This window comes from Antechinus flavipes, chromosome 2 (genome assembly GCF_016432865.1).
Source record: "Antechinus flavipes isolate AdamAnt ecotype Samford, QLD, Australia chromosome 2, AdamAnt_v2, whole genome shotgun sequence".
In the NCBI taxonomy this organism is placed as follows: Eukaryota; Metazoa; Chordata; class Mammalia; order Dasyuromorphia; family Dasyuridae; genus Antechinus; species Antechinus flavipes.
Window position 1 is genome coordinate 1,297,742 of NC_067399.1, and position 21,428 is coordinate 1,319,169.

Genomic DNA, 21,428 nt, shown 5'->3' on the forward strand with positions numbered 1-21,428 from the left:
CCTTAGCATCAAGGTGACAGACAAGAGAGATGTGGGGGAGAAGAACAAAGAATTGGGAACTGATTGGAAATGTCAGATGGGAGAGGATGAGGAGTGGATAATGACACAGATGTTGGGCTGAAATTGACAGCGTGAGAGGCTGGAAGCATGGCTGTGCCCTAAACCACAAAGGAGAAGTGAAAAGATCGGGTTGGAGGAGACACAATGTCATCTCCTGACAAAGATACATGTTGCCAAAAACAAAGACACATGTAGCAATGTAGCCATCCCTGCTTACTCTGAATATGATACTCTGTAGATAAAATGGGAGGGTGGAGAAGGAGGAGAGGGACTCCCACAGGCTGGTTATTTCCCAGGACTCAGTCTCCTTACCTTGGGTGAGGGGGAGGAGGGGCAGGATGGTACCTGTAGAAGCCATGGGGAACTGAAGGGTGGGTAAGGACCTGATAGGGAGGGAGAGCCATTTTCTCAGGGGTGCTGAGGTGCTATTGGGAGTGTCTGAATATAATCGTCATCATAAGTTAACAATTGTGTAACGCCTACCTACTAAAGTGAGAGTGAAAAGGAGGAAGGGAGCCAGAAAGTGCCAAGATAGCAACTGAGAGTCAGAGAATGAGCCAGAGCAAGCTAGAGAGAAGGAGAGACTGAATGGGCCAGAAAGAGAGAGGGAGACAGCCAAAGAGACTGGGAAAGAGAGACAGACAGATATAAAAGAGGGGAAGCCAGAGAAAGAAGAGAGAAATAGTATCACAGCATCTGTAAATTGTTGTATAAGTATTGAAGGAGTCAACAGGTGAGTGAAATAAAATGAAATCTTTAAAGGGGTGTTGTTCAGTTATTTGGTCAATGGACTTGTACAGGTTAAAGAAAGAGAAAAAAGGAGAGGAGAAAGAATTTCATTCAGCATTGCTCATTGCAAAACATTATCTTTCTCTAAACCCAGGCCTTTCCTGAACTTTTTTTATTTTTGTCCCAGGAACACACACAATCATATACAGGGATTAATCTGTAACAATATGCACCATTATGCTTCTAATCATATTTGAAACCTCAAGTGTTCATTTGGATATCTCACCTTTACATAACCCACATGTATAAGCAGTTGCTAAATCTTATCCTTTCTACTTCTATTATATGTCTTTTAAAAATGTTACATTTTTAATTTATGGAATAAAACAAGGATTTTTAATTTCATTATAGTAACAAAGATGACTATGTAAACTATAAATCTGTTATATACAACTTCCTGTTTTAAATATGTCATAAAATTGTAAAGGAAATTTCATTTCCCCCCCTCACCCACCCTAGAGATGCCTCCCCTTAAACACCAATACATTTGTGTGTTTGTATGTGTAAAATTATTCTATACATACTTTTATTTATCAGTTCTTTCTCTGGATATGGATAATCATTTATAGTAAATTTGAGTATAATGGACAAAATATCTTATTCACTCAAAGTCATTCTTTTCTTTTTTTTCTCTTTTTTTTAAGATCCTGAACTCATGATTTCTTACAGCAAAATAGTATTCCTTCAGCACCCTATATCATAACTCGTTCAGCCAATCACCAATGAATGGGCAGCCCTGCAGCTTTCCAGTACTTTGCCACCACTACAAACATTTTGGAAAGTGTCTTGGCTTAATCCTCTTCTCTGCTCACAGGGCTTGTTCAGGCCCTTAAAAGCTCTAATTTCTTCTATAGTTTTAAGGGAGTCTTTTTTGTAGCTTTCTGGAACATTTTGTGACCTTATTTGAGGTTTTCTTGCCAAAGGTTGGTCATTTCTCCCTCCAGCTCATTTTATAATTGACAAAGCTGAGGAAAGCAGGGTTAAGTGATTTGTCCAGGGTCACATAGCTAGTAAGTGGCTGGGGCCAGATTTGAGTTCATAAATAGAAGTCTTCCTGCTCAAGGCCTCTCTACTATGGCACCTAGCTGCCCTAGGATTCCACAAATCTTTATTGATTGAGAAACATTCAGAAACACGATCTGATATTTGTGTTTTATTCACTTGTAACGACCGCGCTTGCACCCAGGACATCCCAGAATCAGCCGGAGTCGGGATAAGCAAAAGTCCTCAATCTTTACTCTTGGTCCCCAGACTCAGGATTGAACAGGATGGAAGCAGAATCTCTGCGACCACCTTCCCTCATCTACTGCCCAGAGTGTGTTTACTAGCTTTACTCTACCTCCTAGTCCCTCCTACAATCCTCTGTATACACCAATCATTGAGCTAGCACAAGATAGTGAGAAGGACCATTTTCCAAGCATATGCCCATAGAGTATATCAGAAGTTAGCCTCAAGAGCTCGCAGTCCCAGTAGTCCTGGCAGTCCCGATCTCAGTGCATAGTTCCAGCTCTCTACATTCTCTGATCCATCATTTAGAATCATTGGGTGACCCTCAACATCCTCAACAGTTTGGAGATCGTATTGCCTTCATTGAAGAAGAAGGCTTATTTCAAACACTAGAAATAGGGGCACAAAGGACTTTGCACAAATGTCTTTGCAATGTAACTGTCACAACTCTTCCCAGGAAAACTCTCCCTATTGTCTTGTACACTGAGAAAGCCAGCACTGCTGAGGTAATCAGCTCTTCTGGTTTGAAAAATTCCCTTAAAATTTTAGGATAAGTCAGGCAAGTTATGGTTCAGAGAATATCCAGGAACAAGACTACTACTGAGAATCACAGAACCAGGACTGGGTCTTTTTGAAGGCAGACTCTCCCCTCTCTAGGCTTGCAAAATGATATTCTGAATGCAGACTTGACCATATTTTGCTCTTTGAGGTCAGGAAATAAGCTTTGTTATTGCTCCAAAACAATTGAACCTGCTTTCATCTTTCTTCCTTTTCAACTCTGAAAAACTGTCTGGGATCAAAGCATTCCAGAGAATGACAGACAGAAAGAGGGTATGGAGGGAGGGAGGGAGCTAAGAAGAGAGGGAGAGTGCACTATAATATGAAAGCAAAACTGAAAAAAAGAATGAGAAACAGATACAGAGACAGACAAAAGCAGAGAGAAAGGGAAAAGTGTGTATGAGAGAGGGAGAAACAGAAAAAAGAATGATTAAAAGAGATAGAAAGAAAAAGAGTTGAAAGTGATCTGAGGCAGGGCAAGAGGGAGCAAACCACATAAAGAAAGGAGATAAAGGAAGTGACAGACAGAGAGCCACAGAGAAAGAGAGTTAAAAAAAAAAAAGAAAAAGAGAGAGAGAAACAGACATAGACAGACAGAGAAATAGACTCAGAGACAGATTCAAAGAGACATAGAGAGAGTATCAAAGGTATATAGAGAGAGAAACAGAGGGAATGAGTCAGCATAAGCCAGAAAGAAACATGGAGAGAGAGAGGGAAGGAGGGAAGAAGAGAGAAAGAGAGAGGAGAGAGAGAGACTGCAAGAGACAGAGAGATACAGAGGGAGACAAAAAATATATATATAGAAACAGGGAGAGGAGAAGCCAGAAAGTGAAAGGGAGGGAATGAGAAAGAGACAAACAGAGAAAATAAAAAAGGGAAGAGAGACAAAGACAGAGAAAGATGGGCAGAATGAATAAGTCAGAGGAGGAGAGAGAAAGTTTTAAAAAATGATTAAAAGAGACAAAAGAAGACAGAGCCACAGATAATAAGACAGAGAGAACCAAAGAGAACCAGAGGGACAAAGGAGAAAAAGGAAGTGCCAGATGACAGAGACTGAGCCAGAGAGTGAGAGAAAGAGAATATTTAAAAAGGAGAAAATAACAGAGTCAGAGAAACAGAGAAAGAAAGAGAGAGAAGTAAGGTCAGAGAATGAGAGAGAATTAAAAAAGAGAAAGAAATCCAGAGAAAAGAGAAACAGAGGAAGAGGAAGAGAGACAAATAAGAGAAAGTGAGAGAGCCAGAAAGTGAAAGAGAGAGAGAGAAATAAAATACTGAGTCAGAGAAACAAAGGTAGAAACAGAGATAGAGGAGACAGAAACAGAGAGATCAAGCCACACAAACTGAAGCAAGAGAGGAGAGAAGGAAAGTGCAGGAGAGAGAAAGAGAGAGATAGAAAGTGATAAAAAGAGAGAGAGGAGCAAAGGAAGTCTGATAAAAAGACACAATGAGACAGAGAAAATGAGAGAAGGCCAAAGCAAGCCAGAGCAAAATAGAGAGACAGAGAAAGAGGAAGTCAGAGAAAGAGAGAGAAAGGAACAGACTCAGAGAGAAAGAGAAAGACAGGCAGAGACAGTAAGACAGAGAGCCAGAGAGTGAGAAAGAAAGAAAGAAAAAGAGGATGAAAGAGAAAGAGACCCAGAGGACATTGAGAGACAGAGAGATAAAAAGTGAGCAAGAGAGACAGAGTGACATAGAGAATGAAAAAGAGAAAAGAGAGAGAAAAAGAGACAGAAACAGAGAAAGAGTCAGAGGCAAAAAGACAAAGAGAGACAGAAATTACACCAGACAAAGCAATGTAAAGCAATCCACATATTGAAAAAAAAAAAGGTTGAGAAAAAGAGAAAGAAACAGAGAGACTAAGACAGAGGGGGACGGTGGAAACAGAGATAATTAAAAGAGAGAGACAGAGTGAGAAAGAGAGACAAACAGAGAAAATGCTAGAAGAAGCCAGATAGTGAAAAAGGGAATGAGAAAGAAACATAGGCAGAGAGAAATACAGAGAGAAGGAGAAAGAGAAAGAGAAATAGCACTAGAGTATGAAAGCAAAGACAAACAGAGGGGGCTATGGAGATAGAAAGACACAGATGAACTGAGAGACAAAGAGTGAGAGAAACAGAGAGAGCCAGCCAGACATATAGTGAGTGAGAGAAAGAAACAGAGAAAAATTGTCAGAGGCTGAGAGGGAGGGAGAAAGAGAGAGAGAGAGGGAATGAGAGAGAGAGAAACAGAGAGAGCCAGAGAGATACAGAGACAGAGATAGCCAGAAGCAGAGAGAAAGGGGAAAGTGGGTGAGAGAGTGAGAAATGCAGAGACAAAAAGAATGATTAAAAGAGATAGAGAGAAAAAGATACAAAAGGGGACAGAGGCAGGACAAGAAGGAGCAAACCAGAGCCAACCAGCATGAGAAAGGAGACAAAGGAAATCCCAGGCAGAGAGAGAGCCAGAGAGTAAGAGTGTGAAAAAAAAAGAGAGAGAGAAAGAAACAGAGACAAAGACAGAAAGAAATAGAGAAGGGAAGTATCAAAGGTATATATGGAGAGAAGCAAAGATAATGGTTCAGCATAAGCCAGAGAAAGAAAAATGTGAATGTGTCATGAGGAGATATAGAGAGAGAGAGGGAGAGAAGGAAGGAAGAAGAGAGAGAGGGAGCAGAGAGAGACACAGAGAGGAAAAAACTGTAAGAGAGAGAGATGGGGAGAGGAGAACCCAGAGAGTGAGAGAGAGAGTGAGAGAGAAAGAAACAAAGTCAAAAAAAAAAAAAAAAAAAACAAGGGGAGGAAAAGAGAAACAGAGACAGACAGACAAAGACTGGCAGCATGAATAAGTCAGAGAGTGAGAGTGAGAAAGAAAAAAAAATGATTAAAAGAGATAGAGAGAGCCAGAAAGAGAGAAAATAGATAAAGTGCCACATGAGAGAGACTGAACCAGAGTGTGAGAGAACATTTTTTTTAAAAAAATGAATGAAACAGAGACAATCAGAGAAACAGAAATAGAGTCAGTGAGTGAGAGAGAATGAAAAAAACACATAAAAACACATAAAAAAGAGAGAAACAGAGGAAGAGAGCCAGAAAGACAGAAAGAGCCACAAAGTGAGAGTGACAGAGATAGAGACAGAGACTAACCTCTAATGGTAGAACTAAGATAGTGGAGTAAAGTCAGCAAGCTACTTGAACTCTCCCAGTTTTCCTGGAAAACCACACAAAACCAAGCCTCTGAACAAAGTCTAATGAGATGAAACCACTCTCCAGTTGAAGACAGATTGGAAAAACTGCAAGAAAGATCAGTGTCACTGTGTTGAAAAGGGTCTTCAGCCCAACTCACCCAGACTCTGAGAAAGCTGATGAGAAGGTCTTAACCACAGCAGATCAGCAACTGAGACCTTCAAGTTCTGGCTCAGTAGAGGAGCAGATCATTGGGGCAGCCTCAAATCTCAATTTAGAAGGCAAAGTCTGGGAAACCTGAAAAAAAGCAAACAAAGATACTCCTTATAAGAATAAGGGGTTTATGGAAGTTTTGCACAGCGTCCTCTTTATCACAGGAGCAGAACTCTATCATAAATGCAAAAAAAAAAAAAAGGAAAAAAGAAAAAGAAAAAGAAAAAAGGAGGAAAAAAGGAAAAGAAGAAATAATACCTCCCCCCAAAAAAAAGAAAAGAAAAAAGAAAATGAGCAAGAAACAGAAAAGATATGGCAATGAAACACCTAGAAAACCACACAAAATTCACCACACCAATGACATGCCAGGAAAACTCCATCAAAAATTCAACACACCAAAGATATGGAAAAAAATGTCAAAATTCAACACATCAACAACATACCAAGAAAACCCCGTGAAAAATTCCACATGCAATAACATGCCAAGAAAATCACATTAAAATACAACATGACAACTGTCAGGTTTCTGATAAAATCTCTATAAAACTTTCATTTGCGGATGATCTCTTCTGCCATCAAATTGAAAACTGAAATATTTCTCCTTTATAATCTATCTTGGGTTCTAGTTATTTAAGCCTATGGCATCACATCCACTAATGTACAATTTCCAGGAATGAAACTCAGTATACAACACAATGTCCCCATGGTAGGATATCATTGAATTTTGGGGAAGGAATTGATGATTAGATTCAAAAGAGATAAGTGGTAAAAATAAAAAATGAGAGAGAAAGAGAGAGAGAGAATGCTGGAGACAGCAAGCCACAGTAAGCAAAGCTAACCCTAACAATAATTCTTCTTTTTTTTTAATTAAAGTGTTTTATTTACAAAGCATATGCATGGGTACTTTTTCCAACATTGACCCTTGCATAACTTTTTGTTGCAAATTTTCTCCTCCTTTCCCCCACCCGCTCCCCTAGCTGGCAGGTAGTCTAATACATGTTAAATAGGTTGAAATACATTTTAGATCCAATATATGTATACATATTTATGCAGTTATCTTTTTGAGCAAGAAAAATCAGATCAAGAAGGAAGAAAAAGAAAAACTGAGAAAGAAAACACAATGCAAGCAAATAAAAACAGAGAGACTGAGAATGCTATGTTGTGTTCCACACTCTGTTCCCACAGTTCTCTCTCTGGGTGTAGATGGCTCTCTTCATCACTGCATAAATGGAATTGGTTCCTAACACTACTCCTAACCCTAAATAATTCTAGTCCAAGAAGGAAGAAGGTATTTTACTCAGAGTTCAGAGCAATAATTAGTACAAGAAAATTAGTCTTTTTCTCAGGATGCAGATACCTGGAGAATGCTAATTCCTCCTGATAGCAAGCAGAGGGTCTGTCCCTTAACTTTTAATCTTGAGTGTGCTGTCCCTTTGAGGCAGTGAAACCATCCTTTGTCATTGCACCTAGGATCTCACTTTGGTGCCTCCTTTTTGAGGACCTGCCTTTCATAGAACCCATAGGTGTAGAGTGAAAAGGCACCTTAGAGGTCATTCAGTCTTGCTCCCTCATTCTAGAGATGATGAGGGAAGTGAGGCCTATAAGAATTAAATGACTTGTTCGGTATCACAAATCTAGGAAATGTCTAAGGAACAACTTAAAGCCAGGTTTTCCTAATTTCAGGTGCAGTAATCTGAGGTCCTGACTCATGAGCGAACTGGACTTAAATGAGGCAGAACTGTGCAAAATCATCAGTATTTCCTCCAGAGCCACAAAAGTCATGGCAAAAAATTAGGCAAGACAACTGAGATCAGCCCAGGATTCACTAAATAAATTTCCACAGGAGCAAGGACCAGACTGTTCTTTCTCCAATCACGAGTGCATAGAAGATCAAATTGTCCAAAGTTATATCCACCCAATGTGTGCTGGAATGAGCACTTATTAAATTTTCAGTACAACCATCTACACCTCTGAAAGAGACAAACGCTACATCAGCAGGACTTGATCCATTGTTTTGATGATTGTCTAGACTTAAGAAAGTGATGAAGAAAATAACATTGTAAATTAAAAATTTAAAGCCTGTTGTGATGATTATAGATAGCTAATTATGGAACATAGACTCAGGAAAAACTGGATTCCAACTGCCTCAAATATTGACTAGCTTTCTGATCCTGGACAACTCATTTATGTACATATACATATATTTATATTGATATATACACTCATCTATCAATCTATGAATTTACTATTTCTGTCTTTGTGAATTTGATTTTGAGGTTCTTATGTCCTAATACATGGTCAATTTTTGTAATAGTTCCATGTACTGCTGAGAAAAATGTGTAGTCCTTTCTGTCTCCATTCATTTTTCTACAAAGGTCTATCAGAGCTAACTTTCATAGAATTCTATTTACCTCCTTAACTTCTTTCTAATTTATTTTGTGGTTCAATTTATTTAGTTCTGAGATCAAGGTTGAGATCCCCAACTAGTATAGTTCTGCTGTTATTAATTCTTCTTGAAGCTCTCTCAACGTCTCCTCTAGGAATCTGGATGCTATGCCACTTGGTGCATATATATTTGGTGTTGACATTACTTTATTCTCTGTGGTACCTTTTAGTAGGATGTACATTTCTTCCTTGTCACTTTTAACTAGATCTATTTTTGCTTTTGCTTGATCTGAGATCAGGATGGCTACTCCTGCTTTTCTTAATTCACCTGAAGCATAATAGTTTGTGCTCTAACCTTGTACCTTTACTCTGTATGTGTTACTCTGCTTTACATTAGTTTCTTGTAAACAACAAATTGTAGGATTCTGGCTTTTAATCCAGTCTGCTACTCACTTCTGTTTTATGGGAGAGTTCATCCTATTCACATTTCATAGTTAAAATTACTAAATCTAGGTGGGGCAGAGCCAAAATGTTGGAGTGATCTCATCTCATTTTCTCAAAGCAACATCAAATTAGACCTCTGAGCTCTGTTTTTGGAGTAACAGAACTCACAAATATTTAGAGTACAACACATTTCCAGAAGAAGACACTTTGGAAGAATTTCAGAACAGGTCTGTTCCAATCAGGCAAGGGGACAATCTGCTGAACACATACCACAGGGTAGGGAGCCCAGAGCAAAGAGCTAGAGTGGGGAGTCAAGTTCCTGTGCTGGGAAATCAACTGTGAGGTTCTTAGGCTACTCTGTCTTGGTTACAAGCTAGTGGTTTAGCAAATTTGCTGTATGACAGACAAAAGCAAATACAAAAGTGTTGGAATCCTTACTAACTGCTAACTAATTAGAGTTGATCTAATCTTACAAGAAGATGTTTTGGCCAGAACCTGAAACAAGGTACTAAGTAGAACTAATCAATACAAGGCTTGTGTTCACACCTTTACTCATTGGAGTTCAATGAGTTCACACCTCCCTTGAAGTCATTGGGCCAGAGAGCACTATGGGAGAAAACCCATAATCCCTCTCTCTGGAAGGAGCATAAATAGGCCAATGGGCCAGTCGAAGTTCTTCAGAGTGAAGACGCTACAAGTCGAGATTTCAGCGGAATGACATGAAGACTGGAGCTGGCTGGAGGCTGAAGAAAGCAGAGGCAGAGGCTTAAGGACCAGACCTTTGGATTTAAAGACATTTGGAGAGAGCTCTTGGAACCAAGCAGAGAGATAGGCCTCTAAGCTAACCGGGCTAGAAGAAAAAGATCACCACACAAAAGGCAAATTGTAAGCCACAGAATCCCAGGAACTCGGGACCTGGCTACAAATACTCAGTACTGGAAGTCAGTCAAAAACATTGGCCCCAAAGAAAACTGTTGGAATCTTTACAAAGTATTAAGAATTGATAGAGTTGATAGAGACAATAATTATCTAATTTAACATGGTTCAGTATGATTGATCTGATCCTACGAGGAGATGTTATGGGCCAGAACTTGAAACAAGGTACTAAGTAGAACTGATAGAAACAATGCTTGTGTTCATACCTTTAGAGAACTCATATAAGCAAGAAGCTCTTAGGACCAGAGAGCACTCTGGAAGGAAACCCATAATCCCACTCTTGGCTCCCACAATCCCACTCTCAGAGAAGGAGCATAAATAGACCTTCAGTGAACCAGTTGAGTTAGTTCAGAGGGAAGCCCTCTCTCGGAGGCGCAGCCAGATTCACTCACTTCATCTCACACCACTATGGTGGCTGGGCTCCTGCACTTCCCCCACTGAGACCAAGGCTGGTCTGAAAGGTTCTCCAGAAAGCTGCCCAGCCCCAAGCAAGGAGATAAGAGATTTATTCCATCTTCCGCCTTTGTTCTGGCTGGAGGCTGAAGGAAGCAGAGGCAGAAGCAAAGGGCAAAGCTGCAAGGGCTCTTAGAACCAAGGAGAGAGAGAGGCCTCTAAGAAAGCTAACTGGGCTTGGAAAGAGATAAGAAATAAACATTTGAATTTTTATCACCTGGCTGCATTTGGGGTGATTATTACTTTTAACTGAAATTAAGGCTGCCTCCAGAAAACCTCCCTGAGAAACCTGCTGCCAGAGAGAACCATTATATTATAAAGAAGAAAAACACCACAGAAAACTAAAGGGGCTATCATCCCTTTGCCTTAAAAATATCTATCAAATTTTAAAAGAAATGAGCAAAAAAGCCAAAAGAACTCCAACTAAACTGAGAAAACAATTTGCATTCAAGGTTTTGATAAAGGCTTCATTTCTCAAATATATAGAAAATTGACCCAAATTTATAAGAATTGAAGCCATTCTCCAATTGAGAAATGGTCAAATGATATGAAAAGGCAATTTTCAAATAAAGAAATTAAAACCAGAAAACTAATGCAGATAAAATTAGAAGGGAAGCAATAAACTTGGAAAACATTTTTACATCCAAAGGATCTGATAAAGGACTCATTTTTAAAATATATAGAGAATTGACTCGAATTTATAATAGTTCAAGCCATTCTCCAATTGATAAATGGTGAAAGGATATGAACAGACAATTTTCAGATGAAGAAATTAAAACTATATGTAGTCACATGAAAAGGTGCTCCAAATCACTATTAATCAGAGAAATGTAAATTAAGACAACTCTGAGATACCACTACACACCTGTTAGGTTGGCTAAGATGACAGGAAATGATAATGACCAAGTTGGAGGGGATGTGGGAAAACTAGGATGCTGATACATTGTTAGTGGAACTGTGAATGGATCCAACATTTCTGGAGAGCAGTTTGGAACTATGCTCAAAAAGTTATCAAACTATGCATACCATTTGATTCAGCAGTAGTTCTACTGGGGTTATAAACCCAAGACATCTTCCCAAAAAATGATTAACAAAAGCTGTGATGACCACGCTAGCCCTCAAGACACCCCAGAATCAGCCGGAATCAGAATAAGCAAAAGTCCTCAGTCTTTATTCTTGGTCTTTAGGGGTAGAAGTGAAGGGGAAGGAAGAGAATCTCTGCAAGTGCCTTCTCCCTCATCTACTGTCTGGCTTATCTTACTCCACCCCCTAGTCCCTCCTACAATCCTCTATACACCAATCATTGAGCCAGTACGGATAGTGGAAAGGACCATTTTCCAAGCATATACCCATAGAATACTGTCAAATCCGTAATTAGCCTCAAGTGCTGGGCAGTCCTGACCTCAGTGCATTGATTCAATAGTTTCAGCCCACAAAAAGCTACTACTAAAAATTTGCTTTCATTTGTTTATTTTTAACTAAGGATTTCTGAAAACAATTCCAAAGATTCTCTGTTTTGGGAGGCAAGGTATCTACATTTTGGATAAGAAAGACCACAAATGATTTAAACTTTGCTTTGATCAAATAGGGGCAAAATAGGTCACTGGCCATTGTCTTTCCCAGATTTAAATAGGATTTTTGTTCCTGCAGGGAATACCTAGATACATAAAAAACAGTCTTCATTTTCAGTCATGGTTCAGGTGCCAGACACTATGGGACACTTGACTGCTTGGAACTGGGAACAAGAGCAAGTCAGAGGAGAAACTTGCCCATGCCATCTAGTACCTATCAATTTTAACTATTCTTACTAACCAGGCATTAACTTGTGGTTTCTAGTTTGCTGAAAGACAGCAAAAGCTGTCAGCACCACCTAAATGTAGGTATTGTTTTTTCAGTCATTTCAATCATGTTCAATTTCTTTCTCCAGCTCATTTTACAGATGAGAAAACTGAGGCAAACAGGACTGGGTTTTGCCTCAGGGTCAAACAGGAAGATGTCTCTCTGACCCTCTGCCCAGCACTCTACCCACTGTATCATCTACTGTCCCTACATTTAATACTCTTGAGCAAAGCCCCAGGCACTGAGTTCTGCCGACTCATCTTTATCCTTCCTATTTAGAGATAATGTCATTGGGAATCTCCTTGTCTATTAATGTAAAAGGAATTTTGCTTTGTACATCATGTGTGTTCAAAAAAGAAAACTTTTTTTGTGAAACAAATGGGACCTCAAGTTTGGGATTATGATTCCAAGCCTATGTTCAGATAGCCGTCCCTTGTTATGAAGAAGAGGAACTCTTGGCTATTGTGACTCTTGTTACACCAAACCAAGATGTGCCTAATGATGGGTTTAAAAGTTCTGGCATATTTTCTTTGAGGATTATATGGCATTTGCATAGTGTTTCTTACTGAAATTAGTTTTAGTAATTCCCTTTCAGTTTACCAAAGTGTGGATCCCTGAGTGTTCCTCTGAGTCACCATTTATGCTACAAGTGGTCTCCAAAGTGGGTGCTATCAAATGACCTCACCCAGTGTGGGTCATCAACTGAGGGAATAGATTATCCTGACTCAGTTTTCCTAATTGTTCTGCCTCAGTTTATAATTGTTTTGCTCAATCCTGCAAAACCTCCTCTTCCTCTTAATCAGAATATTTGATAAGGATAAAAGATCTTATATTTTAGAACATCAGAATGCCTCTCCCCATCCCAAGCTATTAGAATATCAGATACTGTCTTATCAAGATGCCTCTCCCCATCTCCCCCATATCCCCTCCCATCATCCTGTTTCCAGTGGCTCACCCCAGCCTGAGTCCAGTTCCCACTCTCAGCACCCTGACTCCATCCTTGCCTCAATCTATCCTCTGAGTCTGAGCCACATGTATATAGGTCATTGCTTGCTGGATTCTTGGAGACCATAGTCTCATTCAGCCCTGGGACCAAACCGTTATCGGCCAGAACTCTGAACTTGAAACAAAGGATTCTTACAAGGTACAAGGTCAGGGGAATGGATAGAGACAATAGTTATCTAATTTAGCATGGTTCAGTATGGTTGATTTAATCCTACAAAGAGATGTTATGGGCCAGAACTTGAAACAAGGTACTAAGTGGAATTGAGGAGACAATGGTTAAATCTCAATAGTTAAAACCTCAACAGAGAACATTTTAGAGAGAATATTACACCAAACCATGGATCCATTTGGTCCTCGTAAATCTCTCCTTTTTAAATAAATTATTAAATGCTCTCTAATCTCTATCTTGCCTGAGTTTCTCCAGCATTACATAATAACTCAGTGATCTTGTCTGAAAGAGCAAGCTATGTAGCACATCTGGAGCACATCACCACCTTTTTATTGTAAACAAAAATGAAGAGAAACCTATTTTATTTGCCTTCCTCTTCCATCGCACTGAAGGGGGGAAAGACAACTTTCTTATAACAAATATACCTAGTTGAAAAAGATAAATCCCTCAATGGTTATATTATAGATAGATATATACATGCAAGCATAGAGCTCATGTTCTCTCTCTCTCTCTCTCTCTCTCTATCTTTCTCTCTCTCTCTCTCTCTCCCTCTCTCCCTCCCTCCCTCCCTCCTTCTCCCTCTCTTTCTCTCCATCTGGCACTTTCTTTCTCTCCTTTCTCTTTCTTGTTCACTCTCTATTGCTCTCTCTTGCACTGGTTCTGTCTCTCTGTCTCTCTCACTGTTCCTCTTGCTCTGTTTCTCTGTCTTTCTGTTTATCTCACTGTCTCTCTCTCTCTCTCTCTCTTTCTCTCTCTCTCTGTTTCTCTCCCTCTTTCCCCCCTTCTCACTCCCTCACCCCTCTCTCTCCCTCTCTCCTCCATCTAGCACTTCTTTTCTCTCTTTCTCTTTCTTGTTCACTCTGTCTTTCTCTTTCTGGCTTTGGTTCTGTCTCTGTGTGTGTGTGTCTTTTTTTCATTTTTTAAAATTATTTCTTTTCTTTCTTTCTCTATCAATCTCTGTCTTTCCCTCTCTCACTGTTTCTTTCTGTCCCTGTTTTTTCCCCTCTTTTGCTCATTCTCTTTTTTGTGTTTTTATATTTCAAAATACATGCAAAGTGCCTTTTCATCATTCACCTTTGCAAAACCTTGTGTTCCAGGTTTTTCTCTCTCCCTCCTCTCCTCCTGCTCCCCTAGACACCAAGTAATACTATACAGGATCAATTCTTGTAAATATCTTTCCACATATATGATTCTGCACAAGAAAAATCAGATCAAAAAAGGGAAAAAAACCAAGAGAAAGAAAAAAACAAGCAAGGAAACACCACCACCAACAAAGGTGGAAATGTTATGTTGTGATCCACATCCATTCCCCATCATGCTCTCTCTGGCTACCAAACCTCAAATTTAAAAAGCAAAAAATAAGGCCACAGGATTCTCCTTTCTGGTTTAAAATCTTCCACCTATGTTAAAAATCAAAAACTGAATGAAGTTCTCCCTCTGGTGGCAACAATCTGTAAGAGCAGAAAAGAAATTGCCAAAACCTACATTTAATTCATTCACACTTGAAGAAGTGAATTAAATTGTCTCTCTGCATCTGTATTTCTCTTTGTCTCTCTGACTCGCTCTGCTTCTTTTTCTCTTTCTCCTTCTGTTTTTCACTCTCTGGCCCTCTCTGGCTTAATCTCTCTCTCTCTCTCTCCCTATTTCCTTCTGTCTCTCTTTGTGTATGTGTGTGTGTGTGTGTGTGTGTGTGTGTGTGTGTGTGTGTGTTTCTCTCTGAAATATACCATATACCAAGTAATGTTGATGTTCCAGAATGACAGCTGAGAATGATTGTGCTGTACGGGCTATACTCAGCAGGACAATCATCCCTGGCTACACAAGTGAGTTGTGGTTCCTTTAAGAAACTATATTTCCTGGTTAAAGGATATGAACAGACAATTTTCAGATGATGAAATTGAAACTATGTCCACTCATATGAGTGTTCCAAATCATTATTGATCAGAGAAATGCAAATTAAGACAACTCTGAGATACCACTACATACCTGTCAGATTGGCTAAGATGACAGGAAAAAATAATGATGAATGTTGGAGGGGATGTGAGAAAACTGGGACACTGATGCATTGTTGGTGGAGTTGTGAATGAATCCAATCATTCTGGAGAACTGTAATGTTCTTCTCTAAAGTGTAATATTCTCTGGGAGCAGGTTTCTTGAGGGGCTTCTGGAGGCAGCCTTAGTTTCAGTTCAGAGTAATCATCCCAAATGCAGCTAGCAGTTAAAGTCCAGATCCTTTATTGTTTCCTTCAAAATATCCTGGTTAGCTTTCTTAGAGGCCTATCTCTCCCCTTGGTTCCAAGAGCTCTTACTGCTAATCCTTTATCTCTTCCAGCTTCTGCTTCCAGCCAGCATGAAGATGAAAGATGGAAAGAATCTGTCTCCTCCTCTAAGACCTTCTAGTGGGCTTGTTCTTTTGTGGGCTTCTCCTTTAGGGGGCTCCTCCTTATATTTGCGCTCTTAAAGGTGTGAATCTTGTGGAACTCTAATAAGTACTAAGTAGTGAACAAGAGAATTGTTAAATGCCATGCTAAATTAGATAATTGACTTAGCACCTTGAAAGAATCCTAACATCTCCCGCTTTCTTTTTATTTTAGAACATAGGTGGTCATGACTTCCATGACTTCTCAAGGACATGAGAATCCCAAAAAAGAAGGTGATCACACCTTCCCTGACTGCTTAAAATAGGAGTGAAAACACCATAAAAAGGAGATGATGACGTCCTCCCTGACATCTCAGAAAGGGAAATGAAAACACCAAAGTAAATGGAAAATCAAATCAGATTAGCAGGTTTCTGAAGGGGCTCACTCTTAAAACAGGTATATATAAATCCATCAATACAGGATGTATTGCACATAGTTACATAAATTACACAAGCACATAGTAACACAGGCTAGTGGTGATGTGACAAATAACATGAATCAACATGCAGAATTATATATGTCCATAAGTCCTAGAAATGGTCCAAAAGGAATCCATTATCCATTAGTTCATGTGCCAGCAATCCAGTAATTCCTGCAAGTTTTGAACTCCTGCAATAGTCTCATTTTATGTTAGGGAATCCAATGATTCCTGCTAGTGTTCAAGTCCTGCAACAGTCTCCTTATCAGCCATGCTCTTTCAGTGTCAGATGTTTCTTAGATCTTCTCTTTTGTTTTGAGGTTTTTCTTCTTTTCTGTCTCTCTCCAGGTGCTAATTGCCACTCATCTGATTCCTTCTTCATCTGTAGGAATACAAGCAAACCCTCTCTTCCAAGCCATTAACCTATCTAGTCCCTTCTATTTACTACTTTCTAAATCTGTCCTCATCATCTGGCAATTACATTGGAGTTGTTTGCACTGGACACTGCCCTGTTGGTTTAAAAAGCCTGTATTCTCCCCAATTGTAATCCCTTTCTGCCACCTGATTGCTCTTTTGATGATTGATCAGATCAAAGCCCTGAACTTCTAAAGACTCTCTGGGTATAAACTCAGCTGCCATCATGCCCTACCTGTCTTTTGTCTTGGAGCTGGGCCCTGCCTCTCATTTCCCTGGGTCAATTTACATTCAAAGGCCCAGTGGAAGCCCTTGTGGCATTTTGGACATGGGGTTTGGGGTTTTATTCTCTCATCCTGTCCTCTCATTCTATCTCTTTGCCTACACTGGGCTCTCAGATGTTCTATTTTTCCCACACTGAAAACATCGATGAGTTTCTCTAGAAGTCCCTTGCCAAGAGGGACCCTGTCTTCCCATGTTCATCATAGTCTGGGTATAATGAGCATTTGTGCCCACTAGAAAAATTAGGTATGATAGATCTTTGGAGAAAACTAAATAGAGACTCGGTAGTTCATGGAACCTATACCAAAACTGGCCACATATAAGAACATAAAGACCTCAAATTCAAATGCAGAAAGGCAGAAATAGTAAATGCATTCTTTTCAGATCACAATGCAATAAAAATTACATTCAATGAAAGAGAGGGGAAAATGGACCAAAAGGAAATTAGAAACTAAATAATCTCATCCTAAAGAATAAACGGGTGAAACACCAAATCATAGAAACAATTCATAATTTCATCCAAGAGAATGACAATAATGAGACAACATACCAAAATTTGTGGGATGCAGCCAAAGCAGTAATAAGGGGAAATTTTATATCACTAAATGCTTACTTTTATAAGATAGAGAAAGAGAAGATCAATCAATTGGGCTTGCAAATAAAAAAGCTAGAAAAAGAGCAAATTAAAAACCCCAGTCAAATAATAAACTTGAAATTCTAAAAATAAAAGGAGAGATTAATAAAATGGAAAGTTAAAAAAAGACTATTAAAATAATAAATAAAATTAAGAGTTGGTTTTATAAAAAGAAAACAACAAAATCGATAAAACTTTTGTTAATTTGATTAGAAAAATTAAAGAGGAAAATAAAATTGTTAGTCTCAAAAATGAAAAGGGATACCTTGCCATCAATGAAGAGCAAATTAAACAATAATTAGAAATTACTTTGCCTAACTTTATGTCAATGAATTTGATAACTTAAATGAAATGGATGAATACCTTCAAAAATATAAGTTGCCCAGATTAACAGAGGAAGAAGCAAATTGGTTAAATAGTCCCATTTTAGAAAAAGAAATAGAACAAGCTATTAATCAAACTCCCTAAGAAAAAATCCCCAGGACCAGATGGATTTACATGTGAATTCTACCAAACATTTAAAGGACAATTAACTCCAATCCTATATAAACTATTTGAAAAAAAAATAGGGATTGAAGGAGTCCTACCAAATTCCTTTTAGGTATCATGGTTCTAATACCTAAACCAGGTAGGATGAAAACAGACAAAGAAAATTATAGATCAATCTTCTTATTGAACAGTGATGCAAAAAAGCTTAAATAAAACATTAGCAAAATATTTAAAGAAAGTCATCCCCAGGATAATACACCATGACCAAGTAAGATTTATACCAGGAATGCAGGGGTGGTTCAATATTGGGAAAACTATTAACATAATTGACTATAGCAATATCCAAATGAATAAAAATCATATGATCATCTCAATATATGCAGAAAAAGCATTTGATAAAATCCAACACCCATTCCTATTAAAAATACTAGAAATTATAGAAATAAATTGACTTTTCCTTAAAATAATCAGTAACACCTATTTAAAACCATCAGTAAGCATCATATGTAATGGTGATAAATTGGAATTATTCCTAATAAAATCAGGAGTGAAACAAGATTAGCCACTATCAACATTCCTATTCAGTATTGTATTATAAATGTTAGCTTCTGCAATAAGAGATGAAAAAGAGATGAAAGGAATTAGAGTAGGTAATAAGGAACCAAAATATGACTCTTCACAGATGATATGATGGTATACTTAGAGAAGCCCAGAGATTCTACCAAAAAGTTATTAGCAATAATCCACAACTTCAGCAAAGTTGCAGGATACAACATAAATCCACATAAATCCTCAGCATTTTTATATATCACTAACAAAATCCAACAGAGATACAAAGAGAAATTCCATTTAAAATAACTGTTGATAAAATAAAATATTTGGGAATCTATGTCTGCCAAGGGAAAGTCAACAACTATATGAGCAAAACTACAAAACATTTTCTGCACAAATAAAGTCAGATCTAACAACTGGAAAAATATTAAATGTTCTTGGATAATTCTAGCAAATATATTAAAGATGACAATACTACCTAAACTAATCTATTTATTTAGTGCTATATTAATCAGACTCCCAAAAAACTACTTTAATGACCTAGAAAAAAAATAACAATAAAATTAATCTAGAAGAACAAAAGGTCAAGAATTTCAAGGGAACTAGTGAAAAATAAATCAAATGAAGGTGGCCTAGCTATATCTGATCTAAAATTATATTACAAAGCAGCAGTCACCAAAACCATGTAGTACTAGCTAAGAAATGGACTAGTTGATCAATGGAATAGGTCATGTTCACAGGAAAAAATCGTCAATGACAATAGCAATTTAGTGTTTGACAAACCCAAAGAGCCCAGCTTTTGGGATAAGAATTCACTATTTGACAAAAATGGCTAGGAAAATTGGAAATTACTATGGCAGAAACTAGGCATGGACCCACACTTAACACTGTATACCAAGATAAGGTCAAAATGGTACATGTACTAGGCATAAAGAATGAGACTATAAATAAATTAGAAGAACATAGGATAGCTTATCGTTTAGACCCATGGAGGAGGAAGACATTTGTGACCAAAGAAGAACTAGAGATACCATTTTGATTATATCAATGTAAAAAGCTATTGCACAAACAAAACTAATGCAGATAAGATTAGAAGAGAAGCAATAAACTGGGAAAACATTTTTACAAATGAAGGTTCTGATAAAGGCCTCATTTCTAAAATATATATAGAATTGACTCTAATTTATAAGAAATCAAGCCATCCTCCAATTGATAAATGGGCAAAGGATATGAACAGACAATGTTTAGATTGTTGACATTGAAACTATTTTCACCTACATGAAAAGGTGTTCCAAATCATTATTGATCAGAGAAATACAAATTAAGACAACTTTGAAATAAGACTACATACTTTTCAGATTGGCTAAGATGATAGGAAAAGATAATGACGAATGTTGGAGGGGATGTGGGAAAAGTGGGACACTGATGCATTGTTGGTGGAGTTGTGAACAGATCCAACTATTCTGGAGAGCAATTTGGAACTATGCTCAAAAAGCTGTGTATATTCTTTGATCCACTACTGGGCTTATATGCCAAAGAAATCTCAAAGAAGGGAAAGGGACATGTATGTGATAAAATGTTTGTGGCAGCCCTTTTTCATAGTGGCAAGAAACTGGAAATTGAACGGATGCCTATCAATTGGAGAATGGCTAAATAAATTGTGGTCTATGAATGTTATGGAATATTATTGTTCTGTAAGAAATGACCATCAGGATGAATATAGAGAGGCCTGGAGAGACTTACATGAACTGACATTAATGAAATGAGCAGAAGCAGGAGATCATTATATACTTTAACAATACCATATGAGTATCAATTCTGATGAAAGTAGCTAACTTCAACAATCAGAGGATCCAAATCCATTCCAATTGATCAATAAGGAGCAGAACCAACTACACTGAGCAAAAGAACACTGGGAAATGAGTGTGACCACAACATAGCCTTTACACTCTTTCTGTTATTGTTTGCTTCCATTTTTATTTTTCTTCCCAGGTTAGTTTTACCTTCTTTCTAAATCTGATTTTTCTTGTGCAACAAGATAACTGTATAAATATGTATACATGTGTTTATTTAACATATATTTTAACATATTTAACATGTAGGGGACTACTTGCCATCGAGAGGAGGGGGTGGAGGGAAGAAGAGGAAAAGTTGGAACAGAAGTTTTTGCAAAGGTCAGGTTGAAAAATTACCTATGCATATGTTTTGTATGTAAGAAGCTATAATAATAATATAAAAAGACTTGCCTCTGACAAACATAAATGTGATTACCCTTGAGCAAGTCACTTCTCTGTGCTTCAGTATCTTCCTGTAAATTGAAGAAAGTTGGACTCTAAAGTGTCTTTCAGCTCTATATCTCAAGACTTTTGGTGGTTTAGGAATTGATGACATTCAAGGACACAGCTATGGACTTCATCCAAGAGGGGTGAGGCCTCTTGGACCAGCCTCAGGAAGAGATGTACAAGAAAATCATGTTGGAGAATACCTGAAACCTGGTCTCCCTAGCTAAGGAGATTTCCCCTGGTAAGTCTGAATCTGGAGCCAAAGGAATATCTTTATTCCCTAGTGTGCTGAGTTAGGAGGGTTTATCAAAGACTAGAAAGGGAAAAGTGTTGGTCTTCTGTGTCCTAGAAACATTGTCCTGTAATGGTTTCCCTGTAAAATGTCTTTGCATTGTGTGATAGGAACCTGAACTCTTCCTCTATTGTTCCTCTGAAGAGAGAGGGAAATTGTTCCCTTTCCTGAAGTTGTGTTTCCTTTAAGAAACCGTATTTTCCGTTTGATCTGGGATCCCTCTGGAGTCTCAGCCCCTCCTGGGGAAGGTATCTTTCCCCCCAGATAAGGTATCTTTCTGAGATGCCAGAACCTTTGATTCAATTAGAAATCCTGGTCAAAAAGGCATTTGAAATATGGTTAATTCCAATAGGAGAGCTGGGATGAAACTTAATAAGGATCTAAGCCTGGGACCCTCAGCTCCTGA

At 38.3% G+C, this 21,428-nt stretch overlaps 1 protein-coding gene across 2 annotated transcripts in view; it reads left to right on the plus strand.

Moving 5' to 3' along the window:
- LOC127547246 (zinc finger protein 260-like) overlaps nt 1-21,428 on the plus strand; it is a 149,672-nt gene that overhangs the window by 75,633 nt on the left and 52,611 nt on the right. The window lies entirely within an intron of this gene.